Genomic DNA, 23,936 nt, shown 5'->3' with positions numbered 1-23,936 from the left:
CCCAAACACACCACCAGATGTGGTCCTGCCCACAAGAAAGACAAGATCCAGCCTCACCCAACAGAACACAGGCACCAGTCCCCTCTACCAGGAAGCCTACACAACCCACTGAACCAACCTTAGCTACTGGGGGCAGACACCAAAAACAACAGGAACCATGAACCTGCAGCCTGCGAAAAGGAAACCCCAAACACAGTAAATTAAGCAAAATGAGAAGTCACAGAAACACAGCAGATGAAGCAGTAAGGTTAAAACCCACCAGACCAAACAAATGAATAGGAAATAGGCAGACTACCCGAAAAAGGATTCAGAGTAATGATAGTAAAGATGACCCAAAATCTTGGAAACAGAATGGAGAAAATACAAGAAAATTTAACAAGGACCTAGAAGCACTATAGAGCAAATAAACAATGATGAACAACAAAATAAATGAAATTAAAAATTCTCTAGAAGGAATCAACAGCAGAATAACTAAGGCAGAAGAATGGATACATGACCTGGAAGATAAAATAGTGGAAATAAATACTGCAGAGCAGAATAAAGAAAAAAGAATGAAAAGAACTGAGGTGATTTTCAGACCTCTGGGACAACACTAAGCTCACCAACATTCGAATTATAGGTGTCCCAGAAGAAAAAGAGACAAAGAAAGGGACTGAGAAAATATCTGAAGAGATTATAGTTGAAAACTTCTCTAATATGGGAAAGGAAATAGTCAATCAAGTCCAGGAAGTGCAGAGAGTACCATACAGGATAAATCCAAGGAGAAACACCCCAAGACACATAGTAATCAAACTATCAAAAATTAAATACAAAGAAAAATATTAAAAGCAGCAAGGGAAAAACAACAAATAACATACAAGGGAATCCCCATAAGGTTAACAGCTGATCTTTCAGCAGAAACTCTGCAAGCCAGAAGAGAGTGACAGGACATATTTAAAGGGATGAAAGGGAAAAACCTACAACCAAGATTACTCTACCCAGCAAGGATTTCATTCAGGTTTGAAGGAGATTTTAAATCTTTTACAGACAATCAAAAGCTAAGAGAATTCAACACCACCAAACCAGCTTTACAACAAATGCTAAAGGAACTTCTCTAGTCAGGAAACACAAGAGAAGGAAAAGACCTACAATAACAAATGCATAATAATTAAGAAAATGGTAATAGGAACATACATACATATTGATAATTACCTTAAATGTAAATAGATTAAACGCTACAACCAAAAGACATAAACTGGCAGAATAGATACAAAACCAAGACCTGCATATATGCTGTCTTTTTTTCTGAGACCTAGGGACACATACAGACTGAAATTTAGGGATGGAAAAACATATTCCATGCAAATGGAAATCAAAAGAAATCTGGAGTAGCAATTCTCAAAGCAGAGAAAATAGACTTTAAATGAAGACTATTACAGGAGAGAAAGAAGGACACTACATAATGATCAAGGGAACTGTCCAAGAAGAAAATATAACAATTGTAAATATTTATGCACCCAACATAAGAGCACCGCAATACATAAGGCAAATGTTAACAGCCATAAAAGGGGAAATCAACAGTAACACAATCATAGTAGGGGACTTTAACTCCCCACTTTCACCAATGGGCAGATCATCCAAAATGAAAATAAATAGAGAAACGCAAGCTTTAAATGATATATTAAACAAGATGGGTTTAATTGATATTTATAGGACATTCCATACAAAAACAACAGAATACACTTTCTTCTCAAGTGCTCATGGAAAATTCTCCAGGATAGATCATATCATGTGTTACAAATCAAGCCTTGGTAAATTTAAGAAAATTGAAGTCATATGAAGTATCTTTTCCAACAACAATGCTTTGAGACTAGATATCAACTACAGGAAAAAAATGGTAAAAAATACAAACACATGGAGGCTAAACAGTACACTACTTAATAACCAAGAGATCACTGAAAAAATAAAAGAGGAAATCAAAAAATACCTAGAAACAAATGACAATGAAAACACGACAACCCAGGGCTTCTCTGGTGGTGCAGTGGTTGAGAGCCCACCTGCCAATGCAGGGGACACGGGTTCGTGCCCCAGTCCAGAAAGATCCCACATGACACAGAGTGGCTAGGCCCCTGATGCATGGCCAGTGAGCCTGCATGTCCGGAGCCTGTGCTCTGCAATGGGAGAGGCCACAACAGTGAGAGGCCCGTGTACCGCAAAAAAAAAAAAAAAAAAAAAAAAAAAAACCAAAACAAACAAACAAAAAAACCCCACGACAACCCAAAATGTATGGGATGCAGCAAAAGCAGTACTAAGAGGGAAGTTTATAGCAATGCAATCCTACCCCAAGAAACAAGAAACATCTCAAATAAACAACCTAACCTTACATCTAAAGCAATTAGAGAAAGAAGAACAAAAAAACCCAAAGTTAGCAAAAGGAAAGAAATCATAAAGATCAGATCAGAAATAAAGAAAGGGAAATGAAGGAAACAATAGCAAAGATCAATAAAACTAAAAGCTGGTTCTTTCAGAAGATAAACAAAATTGATAAACCATTAGCCAGACTCATCAAGAGAAAAAGGGAGAAGACTCAAAACAATAGAATTAGAAATAAAAAAGGAGAAGTAACAACCGCCACTGCAGAAATACAAAGGATCATGAGAGGTTACTACAAGCAACTATATGCCAATAAACTGGGCAACCTGAAAGAAATGGACAAATTCTTAGAAATTCACAACCTTCAGAGACTGAACCAGGAAGAAATAGAAAATATAAACAGACCAATCACAAGCACTGAAATGGAGACTGTGATTACAAATCTTCCAACAAACAAAAGCTCAGTACCAGATAGCCTTACAGGCAATTTCTATCAAACATTTAGAGAAGAGCTAACACCTACCCTTCTCAAATTATTCCAAAATATAGCAGAGAGAGAAACACTCCCAAACTCATTCTACGAGGCCACAATGACTCTGATACCAAAACCAGACAAAGATGTCACAAAGAAAAAAAAGTACAGGTTAATATCACTGATGAACATAGATGCAAAAATCCTCAACGAAATACTAGCAAACAGAATCCAACAGCACATTAAAAGGGTCATACACCATGATCATTTGATATTGAGCTGCATGAGCTACTTGTATATTTTAGAGATTAATCATTTGTCAGAAATCTACTAGAGCTAATCAATGAATTTGGTAAAGTAGCAGGATACAAAATTAATGCACAGAAATCTCTTGCATTCCTATACACAAATGATGAAAAATCTGAAAGAGAAATCAAGGAAACACTCCCATTTACCACTGCAACAAAAAGAATAAAATACCCAGGATTAAACCTACCTAAGGAGACAAAAAGACCTGTATGCACGAACAGGTGGAGAAATATACCATGTTCTTGGATTGGAAGAATCAACATTGTGAAAATGACTATACTACCCCAATCAATCTACAGATTCAATGCAATCCTTATCAAACTACCAATGGCATTTTTCACAGAACTAGAACAAAAAATTTCACAATTTGTATGGAAACACAAAAGACCCAGAATAGCCAAAGTAATCTTGAGAACGAAAAACAGAGCTGGAGGAATCAGGCTTCCAGACTTCAGACTATACTGCAAAGCTACAGTAATCAAGACAGTATGGTACTGGCACAAAAACAAATATAGATCAATGGAACAGGATAGATAGCCCAGAGATAAACCCATGCACATATGGTCACCTTATCTTTGATAAAAGAGGCAAGAATATACAGTGGAGAAAAGACAGCCTCTTCAATAAGTGGTGATGTGAAAACTGGACAGCTACATGTAAAAGAATGAAATTAGAACACTCCCTAACACCATACACAAAAATAAACTCAAAATGGATTAAAGACCTAAATGTAAGTCCAGACACTGTAAAACTCTTAGAAGAAAACATAGGCAGAACACTCTGTGACATAAATCACAGCACAATCCTTTTTGACCCACCTCCTAGAAAAATGGAAATAGAAGCAAAAATAAACAAATGGGACCTAAGGAAACTCAAAAGCTTTTGCACAGCAAAGGAAACCATAAACAAGACCAAAAGACAACTCTCAGAATGGGAGAAAATATTTGCAAATGAAGCAACAGACAAAGGATTAATCTCCAAAACATACAAGTAGCTCATGCAGCTCAATATTAAATAAAACAAACAACCCAATCCAGAAATCAGAAGAAAACCTAAATAGACATTTCTCCAAAGAAGGTATACAGATTGCCCACAAACACATGAAAGAATGCTCAACATCACTAATCATTAGAGAAATGCAAATGAAAACTACAATGAGGTATCACCTCACACCAGCCAGAATGACCAACATCAAAAAAATCTACAAACAACAAATGCTGGAGAGGGTTTGGAGAAAACAGAACCCGCTTATGCTGTTGGTGAGAATGTATAATGATACAGCCACTATGGAGAACAGTATGGTGGTTCCTTAAAAAACTAAAAATACAACCCGTATATTACCCAGCAATCCCACTACTGGGCATATACCCTGAGAAAACCATATTTCAAAAAAAGTCATGTACCACAATGTTCATTGCAGCACTATTTACAGTAGCCAGGACATGGAAGCAACCTAAGTGTCCATTGACAGATGAATGGATAAAGAAGATGGGATAGGGAGGGTGGGAGGGAGATGCAAGAGGGAGGAGATATGTGGATATATGTATGTGTATAGCTGATTCACTTTGTTATAACACACCATTGTAATGCAATTATACTCCAATAAAGATGTTAAAAAAAACCACAAAACATTCACTTAATTGCATATCTCCAGTGTTTCATGTCATTTTGGTCTTTGGTCTATGATGCTTAAAATTCATTTGGGAACTTCTCTTGTAATTATTTGAAAAATAACATGAAGTTATTTGAATGAAGAAGATTTGAAGGTCAGACCAAGATTTAGAGTTATTATCTGGAGAATTAAGAGGTTATGAAATTATTGTTGTTACTAAAACCAATTTTTTTCTTTGTCATCCTTAAGATAAATATTTTGCTAAATTATTGGGGAATAGATTTGTTTTTAATTAATTGAAGTTGTACTCTTATTTTTTTGTGTCTATGTGTGTGTGTGTGTGTGTGTGTGTGTGTGTGTATGTATGTAATATTTATATAATACAAAAGTCGTTTTCCCTTTAGTTTGTCTTTGAGGGAGCCCCTGTCTTCTGAACTTAACAGAAAGGAACAACCAAAATTTAGTCTATTAGGAAAAGGGAAAAGAACAACAAAGTAAATGAATTACCTTCTTTAGTTTGCTGGAAGGTCACTGTGTCCCACTTTGATATTCCCTTAATGTTTAATTCGTCTGGATGCCAAGCAAAATCTGGCTGAAACTCTTCATCAACAAGATCCAAGTCAGTGTGCTGGGCCAAACAGGATGGTTAAAATTAAATCTGAGTAGGAGGACATTTAGTGGTTGCCAGGGTGGGGGTACAATGACAGAACAGAGACGGATGGGGTGGGTACAATGACAGAACAGTCCTGCATCTTGACTGTGGTGGGGTCACCCATGGAATCAGATTGCACAGAACTACACACACACACACATGCGTGCACACACACGCACACACACACAAATGAGTGCCTGAAAACACTGGTGGGAACTGAATACAGTCTGTTATCTAGTTAACAGGATTATACCAAAGCCAGTTTCCTGGTTTTGAGGTTGTCTTACGTTCATATAAGACGTCACTATTGGTTCATGAGACTCTGTGTAACTGTTTGTGAGTCTATGCTTATTTCAAAAGAAACACTGAAAAGCTAGTATTCAAAGAAGGTAATGACATTGAACCCTATTAAAAATTGCTTTTAATGAAAAAATGCCAGCCTTCCATTCAATTAAAAAAAAAATCTGACCATGGAAATTGCTGTTTGGGGAAAATAATCATGAATTGGTGTAGCTTAAAAGCTTAGTAACCTCATTTATTTTCTTCTTTAGTTGTTTCAGTTTTATTTATTTCTTTTAGTTTTCATTGCTCATGTTATCCATAGCTTAAATGTTATTGACTTATGACTCAGTAACTAAATATACTATTTTAAAACAGAGAGTTGACAATTTCAATAGAATCTTCATAGGTTACAGATATTTACAAATAATATTTAAAGTAATAAGAGACAGATTTTTAAATAAATATCTTAGTTTAATAGTACTTTTTTAATGCATTATTTTCCTTAATTTTATGTATTTATTTATTTTTGGCTTCACTGGGTCTTTGTTGCTGCACATGGGCTCTCTCTAGTTGTGGCGAGTGGAGGTTACTCTTCATTGTGGTGTGCGGGCTTCTCATTGCAGTAGCTTCTCTTGTTGCAGAGCACGGGCTCTAGGTTCACGGGCTCAGTAGTTGTGGCTCGCCGTCTCTAGAACGCAGGCTCAGTAGCTGTGGCACATGGCCTTAGTTGCTCTGCAGCATGTGGGGTCTTCCTGGACCAGGGATCAAACCCATGTTCCCTGCATTGGCAGGCAGATTCTTAACCACTGCGCCACCAGGGAAGCTCCAATAGAGAGATTTTATAGGAACAGTATAAAATATTTTAAGAAAACAATGGTGGAATTTCGACATTCGGTTCTTTAATGCAATTAGAACTTCTCAGGTTGAAATTCCTGGTGCATAATCATTCACAAGCACCTTGAATAACCTTCACCTGCTGAATGGTGCATCCTTCAGGGTAAGGGGGTAAGGACACTCAAGCAGTATTTTTCTGTTGATTTCCAGCCCCTGGCATAGGACCAGGCACAGGATGCTGCCTGTATGTGGTGTACTTGCTGACTTGCCCACATAAACCCTCCTGATACTCTCAGGCCTAACAAAGGTGTTCTTCTTGTGCACCTGGAAACCTATCCTTGCTTGTAAAAAAGGGTACAGAAAAAAGACTTTCTTGATTGCTCAGAGAGGCAATGGTGTTAGAAATTATCCATTTCCAATTTCTAGCAGGCACTAAAAGTGACTTCTGCCGGGAGTAAATTTCATAAATAGAACAGCAAAGGTGACCTGGCTCTCCAGGCACAGAAAGCAAGGATTCCATGGCACTCTGCCTGACCGTTATTTCTGTATCTGATCCTATATTTTCCACCCGATTTTCCTTCTGAAGCTTATTCCCTGCAGGCAAGGGAACACTGTCCGACTTAAATTTAAACATGTGAACTTAAAATTATTTCATCTGACCTCTTGGTGACCGTAGAGAAACAAGCAATCCCTTTTTCCTCCCTGTGTGAGTCCTGTGTGATGTCAAGGCAAGCTTGTCTGGAAGTGATTTATGGAGCTACGACCAATCGTGTCAACTGGAGGAGAGGGAAACTGGAGGAATCTTCCTGCAGGGATCCCCTTCCAGCTGTGCCATTAGACCAGACTCTCAGATCTCATTTCTGCCGTAGGTCATTCTCTCTAATAAGACCCACAGGCTGATTCCTCCTTGGAACAAGGGCGACTCTCAGAAACCAAAGCTCTGCCACTACCTCTGGCTTGGATCTGAGCGGGAGAGGTCTTGTCCTAGGCTTGACCCCAAAAGGAACAATTAAAAATACCCCAAACAACCACAAAGCAACCACTCATTTCTTTTTTCCCTAGATAGTAGCAAGATAGTCCTGCAAAGAAATGTTGCAGGTCAGAAGAGAAGTAGAATTTGGACTTTTGTTCCTGAAGCTTTCTTATATCAAATATCTATGGGAATATGTTCTGTGAGAGTGGTAGCTGGCCTGCCCTCAGCACTGGAGAGTTCAGAGTGAGGTGGAGAAACGGGGCAATGGATAGTGCTGAGCTGCAGGTGGGACCATTTTCCTCTCTGGCCACAGAATCTTCAAGGACTGAGACTTGGACCATCCACACTACTCCAGAGTGGACAGAAATAAAGAGTTCCAGAAGTCAGCTAAAATCAGAGCAATGGGACACACTGACTTGCCCTTTGTTTGTCATCCTGTTGTTATTATCTTGGTAGCTTCACTGAGTCCGATAAGACAGGGCAAAGTCAGGGTGGATCCGGAGGTGCCACTGTGGGGAGGGCACAGTCACTGAGATATGTGTGACTCTGGAGTACTCAAGGTGATCATTTTAATGGGGACAACTGCCATCTGGGGCAGGTGTGCAGGCTGAGCCAGACCCCCGGGGAGAGAGCACCAGCCAAGAAAACTGGAAGGGTCCAACCAGAGGTGGGTTGAGGGGAAGAAGGCAGGTGATGGAAGAGAACTTGAATGCCAAGCAGGAAGCTGGGGCTGAGGATGGGTCCCTGCAGACTTGACTGACAGTTCAGAGATGCATTTGATTCATCTGATGAAGAAGTTCTGCTTCACGGTAAAAATGTAGTGCTGGCCAAGCCAGACCAAGTGTCCCACATCACGAAGCTTACACTCTAGTGTGTGGGACAAATACATCCACAAGGAAGCCATTGCAGTTGCTGACGGGGTGGTGAAAAGAATAACGCATGGGTGAAGCAGGGTGCCCCAGGGGTATTACTTCAGCCGGGGTGGTTAGGAGGCTCTCTGAGGAGGGGCCAAGGAGCTACTGCTGCTGGAGGGCTGGGGCAGAACTTGTAGGGAGCGAGAGGAACCTGAGGCAAAGCTGGGATGCAGGAGAGACTGTGGCACTTTTGAGAGGCAGTGAGGATGCCTGTGTGCCTGGATGTCAAAGGTCATCTGTGACACCAATGACACTGGACATAAGTCTTAGGACCCAAATCAACTTATTTCTTTTGGTTTCAAGTTTGGGGTATTTATGGTTATATCCATCTCTGTGTTCAGTGCTGTAGGGAATTTGGGGTTAGGCTTCTGGTTTCCAATACTTTCTTGCTCCCTAGGTACCAAGGAAGAGAGATTCTATAATGCAATTTCAATTCTCTATCTTAAGTTGCAAGTTCACCTTTATAGCAAACCTCCAGAATCTTTATTTTAAAAAAACCACATGCAATAAAAACTTCTTTTTTTTAACTCTATCTCTGGCATCTTTTTGCAGGGCCAGTTATTCTTTTAATCAAGTGCTTCTTTTTGGGACAATAGTTACTAATGTCTCCCCAACCCCAACTGGGTATAGGGCACTTAACACACGGAGCAACATGAGAGAAGAGAGACCACCACCTCGGCTACATACACCTCCTCCCTGCCATGCCCCAAGACCACAATGGATGGAATAGCACCCCTAAGACCCAGACCTCAAACTGAAGCTCAGATGGAAAAGCAAATCTTCCCTGAATCTGAAAGGAAGTGGGCCAAATCACCAATATCACATAAGAGCAAGGAGGATGTGTCAGCTCAGCGGTTCCATCTTGAGCAGGATAAAGAGAATTCTATGGGAAGTCTACAATCACACTTCATCACACAACACACCAGAAAGGAGCACACCTAGTAAATGACAGACTAAGAAGGCGAAAAAACACAAAATTCAGGAAACATGAGAGAATGTGCCACAATTGTGTCAAGCTGTGTGACAAGTTAATGAGACATGCATTCAAAGAAATAATAGCTCAAAGACAATCTGAATAAACAAGCAAGTGGTATGAAAAGGGAGATGGAAACACATCTGAAGAATGACATATTTTAACTGAATTAATAAATAAAACAGTGAGAAAGAGAATGGAACCCACACTATAGTCAAATCATTCACTAAGAAGATTGGAGATGATCAGAGATGATCAAAGTGCAGATAATTAAAACAAATATTTTATTACAATCAGAGAAGCTAGTAGATATGGAAAACAGACTAAAATGATCTGATATCCTTGCTGGCCTTGAGGATGAAATCACAATACACTTCAAACGTACCTGAAAAATCCCTGAGTTTGTAAAAAAACAAATCTATGGTTGGAAAATCACACTGGGTTCACAAAAACTGATATTCAGTCTTCAACACCAAGACAATTCTGAGGATAAGTTCAAGGATAAGGGACAGGAGAATAAGTAAACCTCCAGGAGGAAGTCATTGTAGTCAAGGCTCTGATTACTGAGTGCAGGGTGAGATTTGACATGTGCAAAGTGCCCGAGAAACAAAATAATGAAGGAATATTAGTGTCTGCTGAATTGTCACTGATGAATAAAGGCATTTAAGCATGAAAGAGCTTAGGAAATACAATCCCTACCACTCCTTCTTGAGCAAAAACAAAACAAAACAAACAAAAAACTAAAGGAAAAAAAAGAACAAAATGATAAAATCTCTCTAATTAAGGAAGAATCAAAGTAAACAACTCAGGTAGAGAGAGGCCATAGGAAAAGAATGGAATCAATATAACTCTGAGCAAAAATGACTTACAGGGTCAGGGCTAGGGTGAGGTATGTTTTCATTTCCAAAATTAAAAAAAATGCATAATATGAAAATTTTTAACAGAACACAGTATTGGAAGAACAGTTGGCCATGTGGAGACTGGGACTTCATGTTAATTAACCACATTCTTTCTCTGCTACAAGGTCATTGTTCCTTCTGTCCACAGCACTGTGCTTTCTTCGTGAGCCTGGCTCCTACATCTGGCCATTGTACCCTTAGCTGACCACTGGTTTTAGCTTGTCAACCTTTCCTTGTCTCTCATGGTTCTCCCACTCCAAAATAATTGTCTAAGATTTCCATGTATCTTCCTTCATATTTATGAAAGAGAGAAAAAAATCTTAATGGTAAATCTGCTCTTGTAGTACCATTTGGAAGCCATCCTTTCCAGGGATTTAGTGGTCTACCCCCTGAAAAGGGGATTTAGTAATTCAAAGAGAATTACAATATTCAAATCAAAGCTAGTTTAAAACTTCCAAAATCTTATGTGTAAGTTCTCATCAATTCTTAGTTGTCCCAAGTCCATGCTCAAACCAAGAACAAGCTTGGTTCAGGTAAAAGTTCACTGGATCTCTTGACATCAGAGACTGGCTACGTTGGAACTTTCTACAACTTTATGAATGACACCTACTCCATCCCTTATGCTGACATTTAATTATGACATTTCTCTTAATTATAACTTGTTTTATTTTAAGAGCGTAGAGAAGCAATCTGATGGTTAGTATAGGCTTCAGGAGAGGGCTAGGAGGTGATATTTCTCTGTAACCCTTAGTAAGAGTCCTAGTAAGTGAAGAATAATAAGTAAACATCTCATAAAAAACCAAATGTTTAACTTCATAATTTTTTTCAATCACATTTAGTGTGAGTTAAAAGTATTTCCACACCACACTGTGTTTTTCTGTCTATTTATTTATTTATTCATTTAATAAGCATTTATTGAGAATTTACTATATGTTAGGCATTGGGGATATTTACTTATGAAGAATCACCCTTGTCCTAATAGGCTTAGAATCTAGCATGAAGGCAGATCCGTTGACCACACCACAAAGTTGAAGACTTCGGATAGGCTCATCTTTGGATTATAATGGTCAGTCCCTCTAGTTCAAATTCAGGTTTCCTTTTTACTGTCTGTGTGACCTTAAGAAAGTTACTTCTCTGTGCCATAGATTTCTTACTTTTAAAATCAGGGTAATAATATTACCTACCTCATATGATTGTTGATAGAATTAAATAAGATGATATCTGTGTAACACTTAATATAATGCCTGGCACAGAGCAAGAACCCAAAAAATGTTTGACATAAAAACAAATAGTATTATGTGAATCTCTGCATACTGCATTTTAGAATTATTTCAGGGCCAGGACAAATATTTGAGATCACTGAATTCAACTTCTTTAATTTACAATGAAAGTAATTGGAGTTCAGAGAATGTGAATGATTTGCTCAAAATTTGTTGATTCATTCACTTAGCAAATACTTAGTAATCAGCTACTCTGTCTCAGAAATGGCATCAGCTGCTAGAGGTGGAGTGGAAGAGGGACAGGAACTGGACAGCCCTTGCCTTCATGGGCTATAGTCTTGATAGAAGACAATTTCTACTTGAAACTACTCTGCTGCCTCTGTAGCTCTACCACCTGGAGAAGATTCTGATTACTATGGATTTGCATAAGCCCTTCAGTTGTCCTGGGGATTTCACATACATCCTCTCATTAAATCTTCATATGTATTCTGTGAGGTGGCAACTGTATAACAAATATCCCAAAACTTAGTGGCTTAAAACAATACACATTTATTAGCTCACAGTTTCCGTGGATCAGGAATTTGGGAGTGGCTGAGCTGGATGGTTCAGAGTCTCTAATGAAATTACAGTCAAAGTGTTGGTGGAGGCTGCAATCATCTGAAGATTTGACTTAGGCTGGGAAGAGTCATTTCTAAGATGGTTCATTCCCTGAGCAGTTGATGAGAGGTCTCAGTTCCTCCTCCCTGGACTGCTCCAGAAGGCTACTTGAGCTTCCCCACAATGTGGCAGCTGCTTCCCCAGAGTGTGTCATTTGACAGAGAGAGACAAAAGAGGAAACTGCCTTTTATGACCGTGTCTCAGAAGTCACGCACCATCATGTATACCACATTCGATTTGTTAGAAGCAAGTCACTAAGTCCAAGCTGCCCTCTGGTGAAGGGGAAATAGGCTTGATTTTTGGAAGGAAGAAGTATTGAAGACTTTGTAGACATACTTTAAAACAACTCCCATGTATTATTTTCAATAAACAAGTTAGGCAACAGAAGCTCAGAACATGTGCTCTATTTGACTCCAGACACATGGTAGCATCAGAACTTTTTGCTTCAGACTTGGATTTTCCCTCCCCCTTTGGCATTCTGGACACTCTCATTAGAGGCACATTGTATTTTTTTCCATTCCAAAGAATCTGGTATTTTTCCTCTCAATTGCTCTTAGGAAAGATTCTTTTAAACACAATTTCTCCTTCAACATTGCTATGTCTTCAAAGTTTTCTACTTTAAGGCAAATATAAAAACAATTTGTTCAAAATTTGTCATTTAATTTCTTTCAACTATTTTAGACTTCTTTTTTTCCAGGAATAAAAGCTTTTTCCATCTCCCCTCTTCTCTGACCCTTCTGGGTTAGTTTTTAAGAAGATTATGATGTCAATGAATCATTCTTACTGCCACAGATATTTGAGTTTCTTTTGGGGAGAATTTTAATATACTTTCTGTTTTATGCCTGCAAGATAAGGATTCATATTTTTACACTAGAGAGAAAGCAGAATTAGGATGCAAAAAAAGAAGAATTAGAATATTAAGCTATAAGCTGGACATTTCCTACTTGGAAGAGATCTTAACTGACATGAAGATAATGCAACAGAAAAGTTCTAGCTCTTAGGCTGGAGACTCTCTCCAAAGGTCCCATCTTTCGTCACATCAGCCTGAATGGTGTCACTTCCTTTCGACAGAGGAAGAAGCTTGGGCTCTTTACACTTGCCTACACCCTGCCTCCTTCTGTCTCTGTGTTCCCTCTAGTTTTTCTCATTCACTAACTTCAACACGTGAAGGGAGAGGAAGATAATCAATATTATTTCCTCATTTTATTTAACTCGATTTTAAAGTCTCAATGTATAAGCATTCTCTAGCTCCCAATCTGGTCTAAATCTATGTCTATTTTGTAAATCTCTGTGGTATATCCAAGACTCTAATTCCCACCCTCCATTCTTTTAGCTTTGTTTTGTGGCTCCATAACTATATAAAGTGAGCAAAGAGTCTTGTTTCTAAGGACACCTTTTTTTTTCTTTTCTAGTGGCAACAAACTCTTGTCACTTACCTCCACTTTCCTCCACTTTGGTGACACAGCAAATGTGAGAGAACTTGGGAAATACTATGTGGTATATTGGAGAGTGTGAACTTAGCTCAGAGGCGATTGTGGATACAGTTCAAAGTCTTTCAGTTTCTGGATTCTTCTTTTCTTCTCTTTTAGTTAATTTAGCATAAATTTCCAGACATTGCTCCTTTCTGAGTACATCTAAATGACAAACATTCTCTTCCCAATGAAGTCCCTATAGCAGATGCCCTCGATTTAGAAAAGAGGAATATATGTAATAGATCCACTATGATTAATCTGCATTTTAGCCCAAAGAATGATTGCAGTTATTTGTGACTTTTTTTGTGGTAAAGGATATTAGCAGGTCACACATGTATTCAATGAATCAGGTGATGAAAATATGGTTAAACTGCCTGGCAATTGATTTTTTTTTTTAAATCAGTAAGAGGTGATGTCTAGTTGTCTTTCTGTTTCTCTCAGAATATAATCGGGGCAGTGGGCAGACGAGAAATTGAACTTTTGGTGACGAAGTGGTTAAAATCTTCTTCTTTCTGGTTGGTTTCTTGGTTTTGTGGAAAACTTGATTTCTTCAGCCTCCTGTGTACCTTTGATTTCCTTGTCTCATTTCCACACACCAAACACAAACATGCCACATGTGTTCTTGATTTTCTTTTGGAATTAGAAGCTCACCTAATTCAAAGCCAAAATGTCAGGCAACAGGCTTCCAGCCATTTGCTCAGCCATTTCTGAGGTGGTTTCCTGGGAAGCAATCTCTTCTGTCTTGATCCTGAATGCCCTGGTTGCCCGATCCCCCTCCTTCACCATTTCCACCAGATCCTCTCCTCCTGGCTAACTCAGCGGCTTCTTCCACTCGCCCAATCAAATCCACCCTCCCCAGGCTGGTCTTCGTATCAGGGCTGAGGCTGCTCTTTGGTCTGGAGCTCCTCACTCTTCTCATCCAGATTTGTCCTCAGAACCAGCCTAACACACGTTGCCCTCTGTTGCCACCAGTGCACTCTTTGCTCCAACTTTCACACTCCGGTTCACACATGTGTCCCTCATCTCCAGACAGAATACTCTCTTCCTGTATATAATTCTGGCCTCTATATTCTTTCAGGGCTTAGTATCACTTAACCTTTTCCAGAAAGTTTTCTAACAGAAGCACTTATTCAATTAATATTTATTTTATTTATCTGTCTGCTTGTTTATCTATTGATCTATCTTCTGTCTATCTACCATCTCTCCTTTCCTCCTCCTAACCTCTTTCTATCCCCTCTCTCTCTCATCTACAAACCATCCTTTTCATCTCACATGAGTCAGATTTTAACCTGAGCTTCTTTCATACTTGTGCCATCACCTACACACATGCCTGTCTACATTCACACTTAAAAGCAAAATGTCTTATTTTCTTTTGTGACTTAAAAATATCAGTCTCAGTATTTTATAACCTCTGATCATACATACAGTATATTGCATTTCCCTATTTAGCTCTTAAGTTCCTAAAAATCTCCTTTTATCTTTTTTCCTATTATGCTTTTGCCTAGCACAATATCAAGCACAGAAGTATATTTTAATATATATTTAACATATATTATATATAATATATGTTATTATGTTATATGTTAGTGTAATATATGCTATTATGTTATATGTTAGTATATTATATTTAATATATAATAATTTAAGATAATCTATAACTTAATATATAACATAGATTTAAATTGTATATTTATATAATTAATATTTAACTTAGTATATAATATATATTCAATATGTTAGGTAATATATTTTAACCATATTTTTAATAAATATATTTTGAATTGATTTTGTTTGTCTTATAAAACAATTTCACCCCCTAAAGCAACATTTCTCAAACTTTTATTTTCATTATAATCCCCCTAAAGAACTTTTTAGTTCTTTTAGGCACACTTTCTCTAACTGCCCCTCTTATGAAATGTTAATACCACAGATATACTTTATAGATGTTATTTATTCAGTGTATATCTGTGCTTTATCTATGAGTAAGATTTTTTTGTTTCCTCCCCCCAAAATAATTTTCAACCCCTTGGGGTAATATCTGTATTATGAATGCATGCTCTATAAAATATTTTTCATATCAACTAAAATTTAAAATTATTGTAACTGATAACATGTTTCATAATTATGACAAAGGAATCTCTTATAGTCTTTAAGATATATTAGTAATTTATAGTTTCTCATTAAAATCTTCCTCTTCCAATACTCCTTCCTCTTCCAAGTATTTGAGGAATTAGATTAATAATATCAGGGATAAATTTTCTGATTTTTAAAAATGGCCCATTATAAAAGCAGACACTACAAGTCTAATGCAATCCTTCTTTCTTCTGGGAGGTCCAAATGAGTTTCCTCCAAGGCTGTGTCTCACTGCTTGTTCATAATCTCTTGAAAATAAGCTTTGAGCTACCTGACAGATTTTCTCTTCTTTAAAAAAGTTTTCACTGTAGAACCGTAAAATCAGACTACTATACTCAAGATAATAGACTCATATTTCTCTTTTGCTAGGGAAGATGAAAACTCCTTATAGCCATTTCCCAACTAACTACTAAATGTCCACCAGTCTCGTATCATGAATCCAGTAGATTTATTATGCCAGTCTAATGCTGATAGGCTCAGTAAACTAAATTTAGGAGTGGGAATGATTTGTCTTGCTGGATTTTATGCTTCCTGGAGGCTTCTACTGTGACTTGTAACCCACCTAGGCAAGGAAAATCCCTAATTGGGCAGTTTTCTCTAGATTATTCTACTTAGGTGTCTAACCTGGCCAGCAGAATCTTTAATGATTGTGTCCACTTATCTATTTATATCAATATGTATACAAGTGTGGTTTTATACAACAACCCATGAATAATAAAATACTGCCTTGATGTTAACACCCAATTCCTATTGTCCATGAGTTGGTTCAAAACAAAACAAAACAAACAAACAAAAAAAGGATGAAGAAAAGCTAAAGCAAATCCTACTGAATTTTTCCTTTCACATCCAGATTCTACTGAACATTTCTAGTTCAGAACACATGGTGTTTTAGCCAAGTTCCTTTAGGAAGACCTAACCTGAAACAAAGATTAAAGTGCTGCTATTTTATTTGGGAGGCGCAAGAGCAGGGAAGATGTGAAGCAGTGTGACAGCTGCATTGGTGATTGTATGCTGCTTCACAGGGAGCCACAGAAGGACATAATAGGCAGCCCAGCAGGAGTGCTCACTCAGCAGGTAGAATTTCTCCAAGTTCTAGGAAGAGAGAAAGGAGGCAGTTTGTGTGCCCAACTCTCTTATGTCTTCTGTCTCCATCAGTTAATGTTTACCTCGTGGGGAGATAATCCCTAGCATTTCTGGATTGAGTCATTCTGGTTCTCTGTGGACAATCCAAGCCAGATACCATGATCCAAGGTGTATTTTATCCAACACCAAAGTGCATGAGAGAAAGAATCAAATAAACTGCAGGAACCCCCAAAAAGACTGAATTTGGGTCCCACCCCTAATGGCTACTTCTCAGGACCTGCAGGGCTGACTGCATCTATGTTCACTCAGCGTTCAAATTCAGGAACCTTTCATTGTATCCAGTCAATAACGCCCCAGGGAGGCTTTGCCCTCTTCTGAAATGCTCACCCAAATTCCTGCCACCAGGTGGCTTCTCTCTGTAGTCTTGACATTTTCTTATGCTCTGAGATTTTTCTAGACTTTGAGCACTTCAGGGCCAGAGACTATATCTTATCCCCCCCCCCCTCCCACCGCACACTCTGGGATGTATACGCAGACGATGTGAGCTTGTTGAATAAACGAGTCAATGGATAAATAAATGGCATTCTTTGCTGTCTCTCTATTCTCTTCCCCACCCTGAGGATTCCACAGCCCCCCACCCCATCCAATCACATTGTAGTGGTTTTTCTTGTATCTCATTACTTTAGGCAGGAATACTAAATCTTCACCTAAACCTACACAAAATAGGATTCCTCATCACACAGAGCTGTAGACATCAGCATATTCATAATGGCATTAAACAATTTCACTGGATGCAACCGCCTGCTGCTTACTGTTATGAATAAGGATAGATATTGTCTATTGCTTGCTTATTATAATCCGAGAATTGTGCTAAGTACTTCATGTGGATGGTCCAAATTATTCCTCAAGGTGGCCTTATGAGACAGGTATTCTTTGTCTGTTTTCCACTTGAGCAAACAGGCTAAATGATGTGAAGTAACTTAACTTGTTAAGTAAATGATAACCTATGTATCATATAAATGTAGGGTGTTATTTGAACTCAGGTATATCTGACCCAAAACTTGTGATGGTAATCACTCCTTTTTACTATCTGGCATGTAGCATACAGAATTAGCATTATTTTACAGCAATGATTCTCAAGCCGGGGCAATTCTGCTCCCCCAGGGAACATTTTGGGTTGTCATGACTGATGTGTGGGTGGGTTGCTGTGGGCATGTAGTACACTGAAATCGTGGATTCTGATGAATATCCTACAGCACCCAGGACAGCCCCCACCAGGAGGAATTATCTGGTCCCAACTGTCAACAGGGCTGAGGTTGATAAACCCTGATTATCTTCCCTAATGAGAGGTGCAGACAAACAACCCAAACCCAAGAATGGGTGCTATTTAAAGATTATCTAGGCTTGTTTTAAAATTTATATACAAGTTCACAGATTCTAAACCTGTCTGCTGTAAACTGTCCATGCACGGTGACTATTTCTATGATAATATTTCATTGTTGTCATCTCTTTATCAGGTCATTGCTGATTTCCTTTTCTCCTTCATAAATCTGAATCACTCTTGTTCTCTAAATACAGATCACACATGTCTTTCTATCTTTGTGCTTTTAGATCATCTAACAATGTTTTGTTGGCTGTCAACTACATTATCAGCTCATTAGAAGTGTGGTGGTCACTCAGCAACCGAGGGATGTTGGAGACCCTGGAAGTGTCTGGAGAAGTTGGCCCTGAACAATGGGAAGGGTGTGAATAATAAGAGGACGTGATATTCCAGGAGAGAGAAGCATGACGAAGGAAAACCCCAAAGTCAGTGAGATTACAGAGTCTTCAGGTGTTGGGCTGCACCCCACAAGCCTTCAAGCACAGTACTTGCCCAGACTCAAGATTGAAGAAAGAGGCCAGAGTCAGTGACAGAGACATCAATGCTTTAAAGAATGGGGGATCTCCCATGTCTGAATCAAGGTCTGGAGCGACACCCCACCATATGGGGCAGACGGTAGGCAGGACATGGCAGCAGTCTTCGCTCCCAGGGAAGAGAGAGATTACAGTTATAGGGGAACCTGAAGTCAGGTTGACTCATCAGTTGCCAAGGAAACCAGCAGAGGGGCGCACCCCTCACGACCTCTTTGGTAAACTATCATAGAGGAGAGAGTTCTGATCTAAAGAGCAGACCAAACACTAGCTGGGGCCAAGGGCAAGTACATGGGCATTTACTGATTAAGCTCTATGATGAAGAGGGAAGTTCAGTCAGGTGAGTAGGTGCAGATGAGGCAGGGACTGGTCGAGCAGGGGATGCACAGAGAGCAAGAGAACAGCCATCTTGAGTGGCCTGACCATATAGCAGGAAATCAAAAGAACAACCCCAGATCAATAGATGGGACATTATAATAAAATGTCAAATGAAGTTGAGGAGATGAATTACAGATGTTCTTAAAAATCAGACTCAAAAATTCATGCCTGGCTCTGTGCAAACCAAGAGCTCTTGTGGTTCTTGTCTTGCTGGCAGCAGGCCCACGGGGAGCATGAGTTTCTGACTGTAGGAAGTTGCTCCCTGGAACTATGACTTGAGACACCTGGGAGGTGGATCTGCTTTCTCCAGACCCAGAGGGATTGCAATGCAGTCCCTCTCTCCCCAAACAGGGTGCCTGTTTTATTTTAGGGCCTAATACTTCTCATTACAGAGAAGAAGCATAGAGATGTGTCTTCATGCTTAAAGTAACTAACATAATCCTTTCCTCCTTACTCCTGGTCTGCAGTTCTAGAAGAACACTCTTGGAATGTGAAATTCCACTTTCTACAACCACAGGGGAAGTGTTAACTTTCTAACACTCCTGTCCCTTTGGATCACTCTTTTATCAAAGGCCATGCTAAGCCCTTCTGGGAGATGGAGTCCCCTTCCCAAGGGCAGGACCGAAGAGTGTAACCTCACCACAACCCCCCACCACGCAATGTGTTTCCAGCACTATGCCTCTCTGAGGTCCATTGTTGATAACCTCTAGACCAAAGGAAGTCTGGTCCAAGGAAGTACTGACCCTAAGAGAAGTAGACACCTCTGGGACATCTCTTAACCAGGGAAGGAATAAAGAATATTCACATTAAACTAACATTTCCTCACCACCTATTACAGGCCAGGTTCTGAGTTGAGCACACAGACATGTGTAAATCCGTGCAATGCTCTCAACAACCCAGTAAAGAAGATTAGTCCTTATTATTTTCATTATTAAGAAAATGGTCTTAACCAAAATAGTAGAAAACTTACGTCCACCTAAAAACCTACACATGGATGTTTATAGCAGCTTTATGAATAATTGCTAAGACTTAAAAACAACCAAGGTGTCTTTCAGTAGGTAAATGGATAAATAAATAAGCTTAGTATATCTAGACAATGGAATGTTTTTCAGTGCTAAAAAGAAATGAACTACCAAACCATGAAAAGACATGGAGGGACCTTAAATGCGTATTACTAAGTGAAAGAAGCCAATCTGAATAGGCTGCATGCAGTATGATCCAATATATGATATTCTGGAAACAGAGCAACTATGGAGACAGGAAATATATCAGTGGTTGTCAGAGGTTAGGGGAATGGGGAGGATGAATAGGGAACACAGACGATTTTTAGGGCAGTGAAAATACTTTGTATGATACTATGATGGTAGATTCATGTCTTTAAACCTTTGTCCAAACTCGTAGAGGGTACAACACCAAGACTGAAACCTAATGTAAACTACGGACATTGGGTAATTATATCAATGTAACTTCATCAGTTGTAACCAATAGACCACTCCAGTGGGGTTATAGATAGAGGTGGAGTCTGTGCATGTTTGGGGGCAAGGGGGTGTGTGGGAAACCCCTTTACCTTCTGCTCAATTTTGCTCTAAAAAAATAAAGTCTATAAAAATTGTCTTAGGGATATAAATTGGGAACTAAATAGAAGCATTTGTCTTCAAAATGCATCTTAATCATTATTGTGGTTTTGTTTGGACTCTCCATGCAATTCACAATAGTTAGCAATATAATACATGTATGTATGTATATATACATACATACATACACACACATATAAGGTGTCTCTTTTTGTCTCTGGTAATCTGAAGAGTATTCTACAATTCTACAGCATTATGGTTTAAAAATAATTTTTTTATAATAGCTAATTTCCCTCCTGTCTATGATTTTTCATCTGCTAGTTTCCTTGTGTTTTGGAGGGTTGAGGATTCACTTTGTGAGGAATCTCTCAAATATTTTGAGAGACATTAAGTTCAATAGAATGTCCTTTGAGTCCAACAATATGTTTAAAAAATCACTTTCATGTTTGTGATAATTTAATAAATGATTCAAATCAATGGCAGCATGCTTCTAACTCTGTAACACAAGTAAGATTAATTGACAATTGTGGAGAGAATGCATTCCCAAACCACAGTAAAATAGTTAATAAACACATGACAACTCAGCCTTCATATGTCAAGACATTGTCATACAAGAGATAATTGGGTCCAAGAGACTGTTGTGTTAGCCATAACCGTTCCTAAGCTTGGGTTCTTCCTGGATCCCTCCAATTGCATCCTTCTGTCACTGAGAACTAGAGGACCCATCAAGTGCCCAAGGAAATTCCACAAGAGTGAGAGAGCGACTTCGCATGGTGGGGTATGTTTAACTCTTTGCTGCTGGACCTGGTCTGCCTTTATTTCTTCTTTGCTCCTGCATCTTTTCTCCAAATTGTCAAGTGACTTCAGGGTTTTGAAAATGGTTTATTCCCCCTCTTCACACTGTCATAGTTTCTTTCATTTCTAATTTGCCTTTTTAAAAAAAAAATTATCAGTCTAACAGTTTCTTCATTCTAAGCTTGGATTTCAAATTGGTCCATTCTCAGAAATGAACGATGGTTTCCCTTTACTTATTTGGGTGGCAATCCTTTTCAGTCTCTTTTGTGTGTGTGTGTGTCATTTTCTCTCAACTTTCTGAGCATTTTTCTTATTCTTGTATCATTTCAGGTGAGGTTTTATGGAGAAAAAACATAACTAAGGGATCTTTCATTGGTAGCTTTCTTTTTTCCCCCTTCAGATGTGAATTAAGATAACAGAGGTAAAGTCTCAACTGTCCAGCAGGCAAGACAAATCTGTGAGTTGGCCACATGTGATAGTTGTAACAGAGGTTTGGGATGCTATGGGCATATAACAGAGCGGACTGTGCTTGTCTAGAGGGTCAGGGGAACTTCCTTTTGGAGCGACTTTTATCTGAAGGAGGGAGGATGGGGCAAAGGGGCAGGGAAATTCCCAGCAGTGGATTCTGCCTGTCCACAGGATGGGGGCATGGACTTATCCAGGGAGTGAGGGAGGGAAGCAAAACAAGGAGAGGATGAGCTGATCAAGATAAATCATCCTGAGGTTTGGCCTTGGGCTGATCTGGTTAGGGTGGGGTAGGGTTCTGCAGGATAGCACAGAGTGAGCCTCGTAGAGGCAAAGGGGTGGTTCTTTCTGCCCTGTATCTATCAGTCATTGTCTGTGGGCCTCCTGGGCATGGGGGCTTCCATAGGCTGAGGGCTAGAAGCAGAAAATTCTCTCAGCTTGAACGCCTTGGACTTAGAAGCATGCAGTCACTCTGTTTATATTTTGGATATTAAATGCCTAATTACTTATCTGCTATTAGTATGCAAATATTTTTCCCAGGCTACCTTTTAGGTTTGGAATGTCATCTTTTATCACAGAAATGGTTTTCATTTTCATCTTGCACAATCTGTCAGCCTTTTCTTTTATGGTTACTGGGCTTTGTGACCTGCTTAGAAATGCTCTCCCTCACCAAAAGATTGTAAAAATACTCTCTTCTTTCTTTTTAAATTAACACACATATTTTATCTTAAACTCTTTATTTGTAGTAGGAGTTTATTTCTGTGTTTTATGAAGTTGGGTCTTAACTTTATTTTTTCCCATATGTGTATCTGATCATATGGTACCATTTATTGAATTATTTGTTGTCTATTGGTTTCAAGTACAGTCTTCATCACATAGTAAATCGTTTATATATATACATATATATGCATATATATGTAATATATGTATTACACACATATATTATATAGACATATATATACATATTATATATACATATATTATATATATATATTTTAATACATATATTATATATACATATGCATGTCTGTTTGGACTCTGTTCTTTTTCATTGGCTCATTTGTCTTTAGGAGACAGAAAGCCACTCCCATGAGGCGTGTCCTTCCTCCACTGGACCATGTTTGCATTCTGCTACGCAGCTGGTACAGCAACATGAGTTTTGCACCCAAGGGAACCAGGATGAAGATAAGACAACCAGTAGAGGGAAGTACAGCCCAGAAACCTAAAGCACCAAAAACCCTGATCTACTGACATAAACTAATCAAAAGCAGTTTTATCATTGGAGTTCACAGGTGATTGAAGGAAGAGTCCTTCTCGCTAAACAACTTTGGGTTGTCTGTTACTCAAATGCAAAAACATCTTAAGATAATTACATACACCTTTCAAAATTAGAGGCTCAGATTCTGTGGAAATTTCCTTTTGGATTTTGATTAAGGTGATGTCAAATTTATAGACAAATTTGGAGAGAAGTTACATGTTTACAATGATAGTTTCTAATAGTTTCTATCAATATGCGAACGTTTTCTATCTATGAATAAGGTTTAGATCCATGTTTTCATGATTTATGTTCTAGGTACTTATTGTTTAGGTGATCTCATTCAAATCCCTTTATATGTAGATGGTTCCTAAAATTTTATCTCCAGCCTCCACCTTGTTGTCTGAATTTTGGGCTTATAAATCTAACAGGCAACTTGTGATCTTGGGTGTCTAATAGGTATTTCAAACTTAGACTTTATAAAAATCTTTTGATTTCCTCTTGAGAAGCTGTTATTGTTCAACTCAATAAATGTCAGCTTTATCTAACATTTGGTTCATTATCTGCACACCCCGCATTTGGTCCATCGGCCAAGTTTGTTGGCTGTATCTTCATGACATATTCAAAATAAGACCATGTCTTTCAACCTTTAGTTCTGACACCTGAACCCACCTCTTTGCTTCTACTCTTGCCCCTGAAAAATACAGAATGATCCTTTTAA

The sequence above is a fragment of the Delphinus delphis genome, chromosome 3 (genome assembly GCF_949987515.2).
Source record: "Delphinus delphis chromosome 3, mDelDel1.2, whole genome shotgun sequence".
Taxonomy (NCBI): domain Eukaryota; kingdom Metazoa; phylum Chordata; class Mammalia; order Artiodactyla; family Delphinidae; genus Delphinus; species Delphinus delphis.
The sequence above is the reverse complement of the archived record's forward strand: the minus strand, read 5'-3'. Positions refer to the sequence as shown.